Source organism: Saimiri boliviensis, chromosome 11 (genome assembly GCF_048565385.1).
Source record: "Saimiri boliviensis isolate mSaiBol1 chromosome 11, mSaiBol1.pri, whole genome shotgun sequence".
NCBI lineage: Eukaryota > Metazoa > Chordata > Mammalia > Primates > Cebidae > Saimiri > Saimiri boliviensis.
The window spans coordinates 21,472,726-21,488,834 of NC_133459.1; the positions used below are offsets into that span (position 1 = coordinate 21,472,726).

The 16,109-nt window shown below is 47.3% G+C and overlaps 1 protein-coding gene across 4 annotated transcripts in view; it reads right to left on the reverse strand.

Moving 5' to 3' along the window:
* LUZP1 (leucine zipper protein 1) overlaps nucleotides 1–16,109 on the reverse strand; it is a 105,692-nt gene that overhangs the window by 88,349 nt on the left and 1,234 nt on the right. The window contains exon 1 of one of the 4 annotated variants that reach the window (XM_039473596.2): nucleotides 5,878–5,978. The exons of the other annotated variants lie outside the window; for them this stretch is intronic. The gene's annotated coding sequence lies outside the window, so the exon portion shown is untranslated. Of the gene's footprint in view, nucleotides 1–5,877; nucleotides 5,979–16,109 lie in introns of those variants that run through there. 4 annotated transcript variants of the gene reach the window in all.

Consider the following 16,109-nt stretch of genomic DNA (forward strand, 5'->3'; position numbering starts at 1 on the left):
GCATGGTGGCACACACTTTTTGTCCCAGCTACTCAGGAGACTTAGGAAACAGAATCACTTGAACCCGGGAGGGGGAGGTTGCAGTGAGCAGAGATGGCACCACTGCACTCTAGCCTGGGCTACAGAGCAAGACTTCATCTCCCAAAAAAAAAAAAATGGGGGCGAGGCAGATAATCAAATAGCCAATGATTCAAGTGCCATGTTTATAAAGAATACGGTCGGATGCGGTGGCTCACACCTGTAATCCCAGCACTTTGGGAGGCAGAGGCGGGTGGATCACAAGGTCAAGAGTTTGAGACCAGCCTGGCAACATGGTGAAACCCTATCTCTGTTAAAAGTACAAAAATTAGCTGGGCGTGGTGGCGTGTGCCTGTAATCCCAGCTACTCAGGAGGCTGAGGAAAGAGAATCACTTGAACCCAGGAGGCAGAGGTTGCAGTAAGCAAAGATTGTGCCATTGCGCTCCAGGCCAGGCGACAGGGCAAGACTCCATCTCAAAAAAAAAAAAAAAAAAAAAAAAAAAAAAAAAAGAATAAATGTTGGGACCAGGTGACACTCATGCTTGTAATCTTAATACTCTGTGAGGTCAAGGTGGGAGGACTGCTTGAGCCTAGAAGTTCAAGACCTGTCTCTACAAAAAAAAAAAAAGTTTCCTGATTAGCTGGGCATGGTGGTACACACCTGTAGTCCCAGCTAATCAGGAGGCTGAAGAACTCCCTGAGCCCAGGAGTTAGAGGCTGCAGCGATCCATGATTGCCACTATACTCTAGCCCGGGAGAAAAAGCAAGATCCTGCCCCTCAAAAAAAAAAAGAAAGAAAGATGGCTGGGCAAAGTGGCTCATGCCTGTAATCCCAGCACTTTGGGAGGCTGAGGCCAGGAGATCACAAGGTCAGGAGTTCCAGACCAGCCTGGCCAGCATAGCGAAACCCCACCTCCACTAAAAGTATAAAAAATTGGCTGAGTGTGGTGGCAGGCAGCTGTAATCCCAGTGACTTGGGAGGGTGAGGGAAGAGAATCACTTGAACACAGGAGGCGGAGGTTGCAGTGAGCTGAGATCGCACCATTGCACTCCAGCCTGGCAACAGAGCAAGACTCCATCTCAAAAAAAAAAAAGAAAAGAAAAGAAATGCTGGGTCTGGGAAGAAAGCTGTGCAATACTAAAGGATTAACTATAAATTCCTTAGAACATAAGGAAGAATCTCTAGAAATTAAGAAACTAATAGATGAAAATAGCAATGCCTAAAAAGGTTAGCAATGCTTGTTATGTTGTGGTTCATACTTTAATATGGTATTTTCAAGCTCTTCAGAGGTTCCAAGCATTTTCTAAGATAGAGACAGAGACTTAAGCTAAAGCATACTGGGAGAAGTTCAATGATTTCAGAAATTATGAAAAGGGAAAAACAGTCTTCCCAGCAAGCTTCAATTGCTACCTAATGTATTCTTCTCTTTGTGGAATATTACTTAAAACAAGTGAGAGATCACCACTAAGGATATTCTGTCATAGGTGGAAAGGGAAGGCCTTCAACCACTTTACAGCATCTCCACCCTTAAGTATTATTTGAACAACCATAATTCGTTAAGCACTTCTTAAATACAAACAAAGAAGTTTTATTTTTCAGAAGCTACCATTTCAAAAGAAATAAAATAAAAAGTTCAACTCTTTAATAAATCTCTGGGTAACTTTTCCCCCAAAATGTACCTTCTGTCCTAAAAGTTACTAAAATCTAGTTCCTCCTGAATTTATTCTTTTCCCTGATCCCAATAAATCTCTCTCTCATTCTTCCCGTTTACCTCACCATTAAATACCTAAGGTTTTCCTGTTTCCTCCCAAGTTGGCCCACTAACACTCTAATACTCATTCTGATCTCACAGTATTGAATCTGAACGTAGAAACCTCATAACATTTCCAGGGATATATAGGCTACCCAATTCCTATAAAAGATAACACACAGTTTAGAAAAAAACAAACACGGTGGCAATTATACAACTGTACACATTTGCCAAAGCTCGTCAAACTACACATTTAAAATTGGTGAATTTTATTGTATGTAAATACCTCACTAAAGCTGGTGTTTTTATTTTAAGAATGCATTAAGGCAGTGCATGACAGCTCATTCCTGTGATCCCAACACTTTGGGAGGGGGACACGGGAGGATTCTCTAAACGCAGGAGTTCCAAGAGACCAGCCTGGGAAACACAGGGAGACCTCATCTCTACAAAAAACAAACAAAAAAAAGTTAGCCAGGGATGGTGGCACACACCTGTGGTCCCAGCTTCTCAGAAGGCTGAGGTGGGAAAATCACCTGAGCCCAAGCAGTTGAGGGTGCAGTGAGATTTCATGACACCACTGCACTCAAAAGAAAAAAAAGGGGGGAAATGTGTTCATTCATTCATTAAATTTGCCATATATCTATTATATGCATCAAAGTTTATACCACATCTTTCAGTTTGGACTATCGGGGTCCTATCTACAGTGTACTTTACTCATAAATTGACACTGTCCCCAAAAGCTGTATTACATGAAAAATGGTTCTGTTTCTGATAATAAATGTTACCTTAATGATGGCCTCTTTACAATGGAAGGGCCATTAGCTATCCATCAACTTCCATTACATAAATGAAATATATGATTACTTAAGTACTCTCCGTTTTAACAGAAATGCTTCCATCATAAGAAATAAGTAGGCCAGGCACGGTGGCTCATGCCTATAATCCCAGCACTTTGGGAGGCTGGGGCTGGTGGATCACTTGAGGTCAGGAGTTCGAAACCAGCCTGTCCAACATGGTGAAACCCGTCTCTACCTAAAATGCAAAATTAGCTGGGCAAGGTGGTGCATGCCTGTATTCCCAGCTGCTCTGGAGGCTGAGGCAGGAGAATCGCTTGAACCTGGGAGGCAGAGGTTGTAGTGAGCCAAGATCATGCCGCTGCACTCCAGCCTGGGCAACAAGAGCAACTCCATTTCAAAAAAAAAAAGAAAGAAAGAAAGAAAGAAGTAAGTACCACCCGGCACTGTGGCTCATGCCTGTAATCCCAGCTCTTAGGGAGGCAGAGGTGGGAGGATAGCCTGAGCCCAGGAGTTCGAAACCTGCCTGGGCAATATATAGCGAGACTCTGTTCTCCATAAAAAGGAAAAGAAAAAAAAAAAGAAAAGAAATAAGTAAGCACCTAGTGGCAAACAATACATATCACTACTACAACTTTATGTTTGTCTTTTTACAAAAAAAAAAAAAAAAAAAGCACCCTTCAAGTGCTTGCTGACAACACTGCTGAAAGAAAAGGCAACAGTACTGAAGAACAGACTTAACTGACTTTTTCTAGGGCCCACAGTGACCCAGTCTGAGTCAAAGGCCAAAGATCTCGTGATTCCCAAGGCACTATGCACAGTGAAGAGACAACCACAGACCTGAGAAAGAGACCTGGGTTTGAATTCCAGCTCCACTTCTTACCAGTGGTGTGTGTGAACTTGGGACAGTCACTTTACTTTCTGACCTTTGGCTTGTTCATCTATAAAACAGGGATGCCAACTGGGAGCAGTGGCTCATGCCTGTAATCCCAACACTTTGGGAGGCCAAGACAGACAGATCACTTCCGGTCAGGAGTTCAAGACCAGCCTAACCAACATGGTGAAACCCCATCTCCACTAAAAATACAAAAATTAACTGGGCATGATGGCACGCACCTTTAATCTCAGCTACTCAGGAGGCTGAGGCATGAGAATCGTTTGAACCTGGGAGGCAGAGGTTGCAGTTAGCCGAGATCATGCCACTGCACTCCAGCCTGGGTGACAGAGTAAGACTGTCTCAAAAAAGAAAGGAGGGGGGATGCCAACTACCACCTCACAAAGTTATTGGGAAGACTGTAAGATATATACCACCTAGCACAATTACTGGGCACAGAATAGACAACTCAACAACGGTTCCTTTTCTTAGTCTTAACACCTCATAATCAAGGAAGGCTAATTAACAATCTGTATTATTAATTACTGGTCAACAATGAACCTGTTTGCTGCCTTCTTCATACTCCAACCCATTCCCTTCCCAGCTCACTATTTCCAGAACTTCAGTTACTATGTTTAGAAAAGTGATTTAATTTTAGAAACCTGGAAAATTATTCTAGGAGTAAATTGAGCAAAACCTTAATCTGCCCCAGGGGAATTCTGAGCAAAACAATTATTTCTGACAAGAGAAGAATTTTCTACCGCGGTAATTCAATTTAACTGCATGAATACTACCAAAGCTTCAAACAAAGTGACAGAAGGCAATCTGGAACATATCGTCCAGATTCCCCAAAAATAAATGTCCTCCTAAAATCCAAATCCCTCCTTCCCTAATCTGAGGTAGTCAAATCTTACGGTGTGATCTGAATTCTCCCGGCTCTGACAGCGGTCCAGCTCCTTAGGCCAGAACTGCAGCCGTTAGTAAAAGAAATACCCTGAGCAAACCCCACCCCTCAAAACATCCCCAAAAGGCAGGGAGGTCCAGAGAGTATCTTCTCCTCCAACCACAGATAAGGCACCAGGGGCTCAGCAGCACAATCTTTCCCCCAAGGTCATTCGAGTCAGTGAAGGTGCGACAGCGGAGCTGCAAGCTGTCTCGCCTTCTGGAAATCACACTGCAGGGGTTTGGGGGGTGCCTAATCTCTTCCCCTCTCCCACCCGCAAGGGTGAGCACTGGCCTCGGCATTTCCGAAACAAGCCACAACAAGCTCTGCAGTGTTAGGAAAGGGGCTGACGCGATGAAGAAACAGATGCTCCAAAGCAAGACGGTCTTTCTCGGCTCGCAGAGCCTCCTCCAAGGTTATGCACAGAAACCGCAGAGACCTCCGAGAGCTCTAAATGGGGCTCCCAAGCCCCAGCGCGGCCTCTCCGGGACGCCGGCTTCCCTGCAGGCAGGATCCGCAGCCAGAGGCCACCGGCCCCAGAAACCGCATTTCATTCCTGCGCTCCGGGAAGCCATGGCTCCTTCCCCGCCCGGGCCGCGGGGCGGGGGCCGGGGGTGCGCGGGGAGGCGGGCCCCGCGCTGCGGAAAGTTCACCACGGCGGGCGGGGACGGCCCCGGCCCCGCTCGCCGGCGTCCCCCTGCAGATTCCACCATTAATTAGTCCTAAGGACTGTCTACTGGCAACTTAAACAAAGCAAATGCCTCGAATTCCTTCCCGGCCCAGCGGTCTGGCTGCGAGACCAGCGGAGCGCCCGGGACCCGGGCCGGCGCGACCGACAGCTGCTGCGGCGGCGACGGGACCCCTCCCCGCCCGGCCCGCGCCCCGCGCCCCGCGCCCGCAGCTGGCCCCGCACGCCGGCCCGACGCGTTCCCAAACCGCCCTCCTCCTCCTCCCGCTGGTGCTCCCGGGCCCTTCCTGTCTGATCACTTCCTTCCTCCGGTGCCCGCCGGGCCCCGCGCAGCCCCCTCCCCGGCCGCCCCGCCGCCCCCCGCCCCAAGCCGGCCCGCGCCCCCGCCCCCCAACCCCAAACTCGACCCCCGAAACTCTTGGCCGCCCCCTCGAAAATGTCTCCTCCGCGTCTCTGCCCCAAACATTTCTCCTCAGAGTCTCGCTCCCACGAAGAAGTCTCCTCAGAACCTTCCCTCCCCCTCCCAAGGAAAAAAATCTCCTGAGTCTCTTCCTCCAACTCCACAAACATGCGCCGGGTCTCGCCCCAAAAGGTCCCCTCCTGAGCCCCTCCTCCAAAACCCACTCCAACTCTCCCCCAACTCCACACCCCCATCCCTCCCCGGCTGCGCCCGCGGTTTCCTCTGCCCCGTGGCCCCTCTTGCCCCGACCTCACCGGGGACCGGCCCCCCACCCCCGCCGCCCTCCTCTCCCAGCGCCCGGTGCGGCCCCCCGAGCCGCGCTCCCGCCGCCGTCCCGCGGACCCTCACCTCGGCGACCCCGGACCGCGCTCCCGCCCGCCGAGAGGTCCTGCGCTCAGCTCCCGGCGGCCGGCGCCTCCTCCGGCTCCGCGGGACTGACAATGAGGGGCGGGGCCAGATTGTGACGTCAGCGTTCTGGAAGGCGTGGTCATTGCGATGGGCGGGGTTGGTCTACAGGCCCCCGCCCGCTCCGTCCTTTTTTTCCTTCCCAGGACTTAGACTCCACCAAGTTTTTATTACCTCCCAAGCTAGGTCCTGTGGTAGGCAGGCGCTCTGGGAAATCGCAATGGAAGACAAGACTTCCCGCTTTCAGGAGGGACACTTTCGGGCCGCGTGGTGGCTCACCTCTGTAATCCCAGAACTTTGAGAAGTTGAGGCGGACGGATCGCCTAAACTCAGAAGTTCGAGACCAACCTGGGCAACATGGGGAAACCATCATTATCATTATAAAAAATACACCCTGGCGTGGTGGCGCGCGCCTGTAGGCTAAAGTGGGAGAATGGCTTGAGCCCAGGGGCTGCAGTGAGCCGTGATTCGTGCACTCCAGCGTGGGCAACGGTATGAGCCTCTATCTCAAACGAGAAAACGAGAAAAAAAAACGGTATGAGCCTCTGTCTCAAACGAGAAAAAAAAAAAAAGAGGGCCATTCTCAGTGGGGTTGTGAGCATTAAATGAGATAATCAATGGAAAGGACTAGGGCCTAGTATGGAATATGACTCAACAAATGCTATTTCTATTACTACACAAATGTGGAGAAGGAGGAGGCATGGGTTCCAGTCCCCAGCTCTGCTACTAATTCATTGTGTGATGCTAAATAAGTACTTTCCCATCTATATTCCTGATTTTCATCTTCTTTAAAATCCGAGGAGGGAATAACCAAATGATCTCAAAATCCCTTCTGATACTTCTATGACATATTTCCTGTAATTCTACTATCTAAAAGGTATCTAGGGCCCAGAGAAGTTGGGAGGAGGGCTTCGAAGACAGCCCAAGACCCACATCCAGCATAGTACAGGACATAGCCAGAGACTGCTCTTGCTGCTGATGCCCTCCCACACGCTGGCACGCAGCAGCATTCGCAAGCCAGGACACAGATGGGCTGAGAGCTGCTTCCTCTCTGACTACAGCAGCATGGTTGGTCTCTTGAGACATCTCTTGTGTAAGCTCTTTATTGCCTATGGAATAAAGGCCCAAGCCCTGGCCTGGTATGATCACTTCCTACCTTTACACACACACACACACACACTGTAAAGTTTATCCAAACTTCTCTTAGCACACCCACTGCTTTCCCACATTTGACCCTTTGCTCAAGCTCTTCTCCTGCTGTCTCATCTCCCAGTTTCCCCCAGGCAGAAGGCAATCCTCCCTGCTCTGAATCCCCAATGGCAGTGTGTTTAACTCTCATCTGGGCATGAACACTACAGCTTAGAACCAACTCACCTCCCATTTGTTTCTTAGCACTTCCTGGAGGTCAGAACCCACACGTTTGTGGAGCTCAAGTTTTGATGCCAGAAAACCCTGGAATCATATGTTACAGGGTCATACTAGCTGTCTGTCCCTGAGCCTCAGTCTTCTCATCTGTAAAATGGAGATGATAATATAGTCTTGTGGTGTTTGTTTCAAAATCACCTAAGATACTGTATGGAAAGCATAAGGCACAGTGTTCCACAAACAATATGATTGTCATTCTATTCTTTCTTTCTTTCTTTCTCTTTCTTTCTTTTTTTGAAACAGATTTTCTCTCATCACCCACACTGGAGTGCAGTGGTGCAATCTCAGCTCACTGCAACCTCCGCCTTCCAGGTTCAAGAGATTCTCCTGCCTCAGCCTCCCAAGTAGCTGGGATTACTGGTAATAGCAGCCATACCCGGCTAATTTTTGCATTTTTAGTAGAGACAGTATTTCACCATGTTGGCCATGCTGGTCTCGAACTCCTGGCCTCAGGTGATCCATTCACCTTGGCCTCTAAAGTGTTGGGATTACAGGCGTGAGCCACCACGCCAGGCCCCTGTCGTTCTTATTTTCAATAGTATTATATTGACCAGGCACCATGGCTCATGCCTGCATTCCCAGCACTTTGGGAGGATCACTTCATTACAAGAGTTTGAGACCAGCCTGGGCAACATGGCAAAATCCTGTCTTTACAAAACATATTTTGGAAGGCCGGGCGCGGTGGCTCAAGCCTGTAATCCCAGCACTTTGGGAGGCTGAGGCGGGTGGATCACGAGGTCAAGAGATCGAGACCATCCTGGTCAACACGGTGAAACCCCGTCTCTACTAAAATTACAAAAAATTAGCTGGGCATGGTGGCGCGTGCCTGTAATCCCAGCTACTCAGGAGGCTGAGGCAGGAGAATTGCCTGAACCCAGGAGGCGGAGGTTGCAGTGAGCCGAGATCGCGCCATTGCACTCCAGTCTGGGTAACAAGAGCGAAACTCCATCTCGAAAAACAAAAAACAAAAAAAAAAAACAAAAGAAAAAAAAAATTAGCTGGACCTGGTGGCACGCATGTAGTCTCAGCTACTTAGGAGGCTGTGGTGGGAGGATCCCTTGAATCTGGGAGGTGGAGGTTGCAGTGAACCATGATAATGCCACCGCATTCCAGCCTGGGTGACAGATGGAGACTCTGTCTCAAAATATATACATATATTATACTATATATATTATTACTATCATCAGTATTTCTAGTTCCTAACACCACACAGCACCCCGTGACAATTCACCCAATCATTTCATGTGGAAGACTTTAAGATCTTGAGAAAGGAACAGTCTTGCTGAAAGTGGCCCTGCAAAGCATTGCCATTGGAATAGGAACCAGCACTCCAGTCTGCAGACCCCCGATGGATTCTGTAGAGTCACATCTGATGCCCCAGGGCATCTCTGTCATTCAGCACGCCTCCAAGCTTGACCCTTTGCTCAAGCTCTTCTCCTGCTGTCTCATCTCCCAGTTTCCCCCAGCCAGAAGGCAGTCCTCCCTGCTCTGAATCCCCAATAGCAGTGTGTTTAACCCTCATCCAGGCATGAACAGATGTGAGTTCAGCTGAGCTGACCTATTTCTGCTTTGTGCCTTTCTCCTCTCACCTTCCTTATAGAGACATGGATCTGTGTTAAACTGCCCTTGGCATCTCTGCAGTCCTCTAGGAGAGCTGCAATGAAGCACTGGGTGTTTCCAGAGCACTGGCCTGTGGGAGGAGGGGAAGAACTTTGGGGTTCTGATTAATTTCCTATGCTGCAGGCAGGCACATGGCTATCCTGAAATGCCTGGCCCAGTCCTCAAAAGCCCCTAATGAATTATAGCTTATTTTTAGAAAAAAGATTTTAAAACACCACTTCCTGTGAAAAGTAAGCATGGCCATAAGATTGCTGGAGGCAAAGGAAGGAACTTTACTGAATTGCTCCTAAGGACTAAAGCTGATTCCAAGTACTACAAACCCTTGGAAGGAAAAACCCAGGACAGACAAGGGAGGTTCTGAACAAAGAACTTTCTCCGTGGGACCCATGATCCCAGCAACGATGTATTCATTTATTTATAGAAAAAGCTTTGGCACAGGAAAATCGGGATTCAAAACCCAGATCCACCACTTACTGGTTATGTAACCTTGGGCTTTTAAGTCTCTACCTCAGTTTCTCATCTGCAAAATGGAAGTAATAGTACCTTTCTCACAGTGCCTGTCCGGGTTAAACATGTGAAAGAGCTTAGTTCAGGGCCTGTTAACTAGTTCATGCCAGGATATAGTGGTTGCTGTTACTGTTTGAACATGTCCTCGTCCTCCCAGCAAGACTTCCCATAGGCTGGCCTCTGAACTGGAAATAGAGCTAAATAATAGCCCTGCCCTCAAGAGGCTCCATTAGTAAAAGGAAAGGCATAGATGTTTGTTTGTTTCTCTCTCTCTCTTTTTATTTTTATTTTTTTAAAGATAAGGTTTCACCATGTTGGTCAGGCTGGTCTTGAACCCCCCAACTTCAGGTGATCCGCCCGCCTTGGCCTCCAAAGTGCTTGGATTACAGGGCGTGAGCCACCATGCTTGGCAGGAAAGGCATAGATTTGTATGATTATGCAATAAAAGGTGTCTATTGGGTATGGTATAGTTAAGTGAAAAGAGTAAGAGTAAGTTGCTAAATTACAGTGTAGTAGAATTCGATAGTTATAATTTGAAATATATGCTCAGTATATGCATAGAAGAGTATGCGGACTATAAAAAAACCAAATAGGGCTAGGCATGGTGGCTCACACCTGTAATCCTAGCAGTTTGTGAGGCCGAGGCTGGTGGATTGCCTGAGCTCAGGAGTTCAAGACCAGCCTGGACAACATGGTGAAATCCCATCTCTACTAAAATACAAAAAAATAAAATAAAAATTAGCCAAGATTGGCAGTATGCGCCTGTGGTCCCAGCTACTTGGGAGGCCGAGGCAAGAGAACTGCTTGAACCCAGGAGGTGGAGGTTGCAGTGAGCCAAGATTGAACCACTGTACCCCAGCCTGGGCAACAGAGTGAGACTCCATCTCAAAACAAACAAACAAAGAAAAAAACCTAAATAGGCCACAGTGACTCACACCTATAATCCCAGTGCTTTGAGTGGCCAAGGTGGGAAGTACAGTGGCAGGATTTGGACTTGCTGCAACCTCTGCCTCCTAGGTTCAAGCAATTCTCCTGCCTCAGCCTCCCAAGTAGCTGAGATTACAGGCATGAGCCACCACACCAAGAAAATTTTTGTGTTTTTAGTAGAGAGGGGGTTTCACCATGTTGCCCAGCCTGGCCTCGAAAGCCTGGGCTCTAGCAATCCTCCAGCTTTGTCCTCCCAAAGTGCTGGGATTTCAGGCATAAACCACCATGCCCAGCCAAATTTTTATTTTTTTTTTTATTTTTATTTTGAGACAGAGTCTCACTCTGTCACCTAGGCTAAAGTGCAGTGGTGCAATCTCGGCTCACTGCAAACTCCACCTCCCAGATTCAAGCAATTCCCCTGCCTCAGCCTCCTAAGTAGTTGAAATTACAGGCATGTGCCACCATGCCTGGCTAATTTTTGTATTTTTAGTAGAGACAGGTTTCACCATGTTGGTCAGGCTGGTCTAGAACTCCTGACCTCGTGATCTGCCTATCTCAGCCCCCAAAAGTGCTGGATTACAGGTGTGAGCCACCACCAGACATGGTGGCTCATACCTATAGTCCTAACTACTCAGGAGGCTGAGGAGGGAGAATTGCTTGAGTCCAGGAGCTAAGAGGCTGCAGTGAGTTATGATCTCACCACTGCACTCCAGACTGAGTGACACAGAAAGTCCCTGTCCCTATTTAATAAATAAGAGCTAAATAGAGAACTTTCAGCTTTGGTCTTTCTTTTTGCTTTGCTGGGTTTGTTTTGGTTTTAGTTTTTTGTTTGTTTGTTTGTTTGTTTGTTTGAGACAGAGTTTCGCTTGTCACCCAGGCTGGAATGCAATGGCGTGATCTCGGCTCACTGCAACCTCCGCCTCCTGGGTTCAGGCAATTCTCCTGCCTCAGCCTCCCGAGTAGCTGGGATTACAGGCACGCGCCACCATGCCCAGCTAATTTTTTGTATTTTTAGTAGAGACGGGGTTTCACCATGTTGACCAGTATGGTCTCGATCTCTTGACCTCGTGATCCACCCGCCTCAGCCTCCCAAAGTGCTGGGATTACAGGCTTGAGCCACCACGCCCGGCCTTAGTTTTGTTTTTTTTGAGATAGATTCTCACTTTGCCACCCAGGCTGGAGTACAATGGCATGATCTTGGCTCACTATAACCTCCACCTCTTAGGGTCAAGTGATCCTCCCATCTCAGCCTCCCAAGTGGCTGGGACAACAGGTGCCTGCCAACATGCCCAGCTAATGTTTTACCGTGTATTTTTGGTAGAGATGGGATTTTGCCATGTTGCTCAGGCTTGTCTCCATCTCCTGAGCTCAAGCCATCCACCTGCCTTGGCCTCCCAAAGTGCTGGGATTACAGGTGTGAGCCACTGTGCCTAGCCGGCTTTGCTGTTCTCTGTGTATGTAAGTTGATAACTTTCTTTTTTTTTTTTTTTTTTTTTTTTTTTTTTGAGACGGAGTTTCGCTCTTGTTACCCAAGCTGGAGTGCAATGGCACGATCTCGGCTCACCGCAACCTCCGCCTCCTGGGTTCAAGCAATTCTCCTGCCTCAGCCTCCTGAGTAGCTGGGATTACAGGCACGTGCCACCATGCCCAGCTAATGTTTTGTATTTTTAGTAGAGACGGGGTTTCACCACGTTGACCAGGATGGTCTCGATCTCTCGACCTTGTGATCCACCCGCCTCGGCCTCCCAAAGTGCTGGGATTACAGGCTTGAGCCACCGCGCCCGGCGTAAGTTGATAACTTTCAAAAAGATTTTGCTCGGCCAGGCACGGTGGCTCAAGCCTGTAATCCCAGCACTTTGGGAGGCCGAGGCGGGTGGATCACGAGATCGAGAGATCGAGACCATCCTGGTCAATGTGGTGAAACCCCGTCTCTACTAAAAATACAAAAAAATTAGCTGGGCATGGTGGCGCGTGCCTGTAATCCCAGCTACTCAGGAGGCTGAGGCAGGAGAATTGCTTGAACCCAGAAGGCAGAGGTTGCAGTGAGCCGAGATGGCGCCATTGCACTCCAGCCTGGGTAACAAGAGCGACACTCTGTCTCAAAAAAAAAAAAAAAGAAAGATTTTGCTATGTAGGGAAAGGGAGTAAAAATACAGCTATAAGGTAGACCAGCAGTGGCATCTGACCCAACTGTGCATACTGCAATAGAAAGTTCCACAGATTTCATCTCATTCTTCAGGGACTTACAGGAGAGCCCATGCTAAGACAATTTTATCTTTCTCCCCTCGCTCTAGCCCTTGGTTGCATTTGAGCTTTCAATGCCACCATCCAAAAGTAAGACACCTCATAGAAGTCCCAGAAACCATGACAAGGCCAGGACAAAAAGACTTTTAAGCAGGCAGAATTTTTTTTTTCTCTCTGTCTTTATTAGTCAGAGTTCTCCAGAGAAACGGAACCAATAGAAACCAATAGTATGGATGAGGGGGTCTCACTATATAGATACACACACACACATACACACACACACACACACATACACGATGTATATATAATATACATGAGATATATATATATATATAGATTAAATTTATTTATTATGGGAATTGGTTCACAAGATTATGGAAGCAGAGAAGTCCCATAGCCTGCCTTCTACAAGCTGGAGAACCAGAAAAGCTGGTGATGCTAAGAATGGGGGTTTGTGGGCAGAGGAGTGCTAGTGTAAGTCTCAGAGTCCAAGGGTCTGAGAACCAGGAGCTCCAATGTCCAAGGGCAGGAGAAGATGGATGTTCCAGCTGAGGAAGACAGAGCAAATTTGTCCTTCCTCCTCTTTTTTGTTCTGTCGGGCCCTCAATGAATTGGTTCATGCCCATCCACATTGGTAGAAGGCAATTTTTTCTACTCAACCTACCAATTCAAATATTACCCTCTCCTGGAAATACTCAGAAATAATGTTTTACGACTGGGTGCAGTGGTTCATGCCTGTAATGCCAGCATTTTGGGAGGCTGAGTTGAGCGGATCATGAGCTCAGAAATTCAAGACCAGCCTGGCCAACATGGTGAAATCTCGTCTCTATTAAAAACACAAAAATTAGCTGGGCATGGTGGCACATGCCTGTAATCCCAGCTACTTGGGAGGCTGAGGCAGGAGAATTGCTTGAACCAGGACCCCGGGAGGCAGAGGTTACAGTGAGCCGAGGTCATGCCACTGCACTCTAGCCTGGGCTATAGAGCAAGACCCTGTCTCAAAAAAAAAAAAAAGGAAAGAAAGAAAGAAAGAATGTTTTACCAGCTATCTGGGCATCCCTTAGCCCAGTCAAATTGACACTTAAAATTCACCATCACACTGTGTCCTAGGCCCCTTTCACACCTTCCCAAGAATCACAATATGTCAGTACCTTGTGTCTACCATGTCTAAACTTGCACTTTCATTTTCACTCATTATATCTTTCTGCAATTTAATTTTTTACAAGGAGCAGCATTACTGTGTCATCAGAAAAAAAAAGGCAATAAAGATATACATCAAAAAAAAAAATGCCAACCAAGCTGGAGTTGGCTCACTTTTGTTGGTTTGCAAACAATCAATGATTACCCAGTATGGTTGAGGCCAGTGCAAAGTCTGCCAAGAATCACAGAAAGTGAGAATAGGAAGGAATAAAATCGCCCTCAATTCTCCTACCACCCCCAAATGGCATGATTTTAAGTTCCCTCCACTCCTTTGCTTCCTCATGTCTCAAGGGCAACCACTACTACGTGCATTTCATGCATTCACTCGTTCATTCCGCAAACATTTATAGATCCTTTATGCTGAACCAAGAATCATGCTGGGTACTTTACAGATACGATCTCTTAAAGGTTATGGGGTCATTATTGCTAGTATATTGCATGTACTATCTCTTAAAGGTTACAGGGGGTCATTATTGCTATCTTGCAGACTGGGAAAACAGGCTCAGACAGGTAGTCACTTACTGGTCACACATCTAGTAGGATCTCAACCAAAACGTGTGCAGTATCAGAGCCCAAGTCCTGGAGGAAATGGGCTGTATTCCAAAGCAAATAATGTATGCACTCTGGTAGCCATTATTGGCTGGATGGCTTTGGGCAAGTCAATGAATTCTTCTCAGGAGCAGTTTTCCCACCTCTGCAGAATAAATGTACACCTAGCTATTTCATGTATGGTAAGTGCTTTGTAAATTGTATCACATAATACAAAAGAAAGGCATATCAGCTTTTCAGGGACTAGGTCTCACTCATCTTTGGATGTCTTGGTGCTTTCCCACTAGTGTTTTCCTCCATTACTGTTCGTCCCCCATTAGCGCACTTAGGACAGTCTTTCTCACATGCATCTTATTTCCCCCTCCAGCCTGGGACTTCCTCAATGATAGGAATCATGCTTATTAATTTCTGATCCCTTTCTGCCCCTAGTACAGTATCTGGCCTGCATCCCTCCATTCCTTTGATCTTTTATTTATTTCACAAGAAATGGCTGAGTGCCTAACATGTGCCAGGCACTACACAGACTGCAATACAGCAAAAGCTCCACGTTTCTTGGACTGGAGGAGTGGAGAAACAGGACAACATTAAACAGCATTACTTAACAACAATTGCATTAAGTGCTGCAAAGAATCAGGCCACATGCCAGGAGGGCTTGGAGGATGCAGGGTGGGAAGCTGAATTGGGCAACTGAATTGAGGATCCAAGAAGTCTTCCTAGAGGAGGTGGCCTGGAGGCTCAGAGAGAGTAAGGAACACGCTCAAGGTCACACAACTGGTAAGTGGGAAAATTGGGATTTTAACCCAGGAATGCCTGACTCCAAAGCCCATACTCTACTAGAAAACATTGTCTTTTATTTCCTTCCTCCACCTTTTATCACATTTTATTTCCTTGACTTTTGTTTGTTTGTTTGTTTGACAGAGTCTTGCTCTGTCACCTGGGCTGGAGTACAGTGGCATGACCTCAGCTAACTGCAACTTCCGCCTCCTGGGTTCAAGCGATTTTCCTGCCTCAGCTTCCCAAGTAGCTGGGATTATAAGCGTGTGCCACCACACCCAGTTAATTTTTGTATTTTTAGTAGAGACGAGGTTTCACCATATTGGCCAGGCTGGTTTAGAACTCCTGATCTCAAATGATCCACCCACCTCAGCCTCCCCCAAAATTCTGGGATTACAGGTGTGAGCACTGTGCCCGGTCTCCTACTTCCTTGACTTTTATTGGTGAGAAAGGAGAAAAGCCTGTCCAAATGCATGCTCTAAAGCAATATTTTTTCCCAGCTTTTGGGGGAATCACAGATCCTTTTGAGAATCTGGTAAAATCTATGAAATCTCTCTCCAGAATCCCATGTATACAGACAGACCCATAAAATCTTACCTACAATTTCAGAGAGTTCATAGACATCCTGAGAGCCAGATTTAGAATTCATTCTATGGAGGACCATAAGACCTTATAGTGAGATTCTCAGAACTGCAGAAGACACACCAGGACCCCATAAAGACCTCAAATCCCCAGAGAGATCTCAAGACCCTATAGAAAGAGTCTCAAGCCAGTAGAAAGATCCGAGATCATGCAGAGGTCCCCAAGTTGCTACAGAGTAACAGCCGGGGACCTGCAGGAATGTTCTTAAGAGGCTGTAGACATAGAGGAACCTCAAGCCCTCATGAAGCTGGAGTCCTCATAGCGGGCTTGGAGAGCTGTGATTTTTT